Here is a 244-nt window from a genome sequence, read left to right on the forward strand (position 1 = left end):
CATAAATGGATGTTCACACATACATCGTGTTAAACAGTTGAAATATGTTTTACAGCCCAAAAGACAAAGCTTTCTGCCAGCTGGTAGGATTTTCCGTAAAAAAAAGTATGTCCCAACAATTAACTTTTCTGATCTTGTTAAGGGAGAATGGTGTTCTAAGTAATCTGCCAACCTTATAGAGTTCCAGCTTCAAGTCTTTCAAGCGTCTTGGCCCAGCATCAGCTTTCATGCAAAAATCAGATAA

This window comes from Penaeus monodon, chromosome 22 (assembly GCF_015228065.2).
Source record: "Penaeus monodon isolate SGIC_2016 chromosome 22, NSTDA_Pmon_1, whole genome shotgun sequence".
Taxonomy (NCBI): Eukaryota; Metazoa; Arthropoda; class Malacostraca; order Decapoda; family Penaeidae; genus Penaeus; species Penaeus monodon.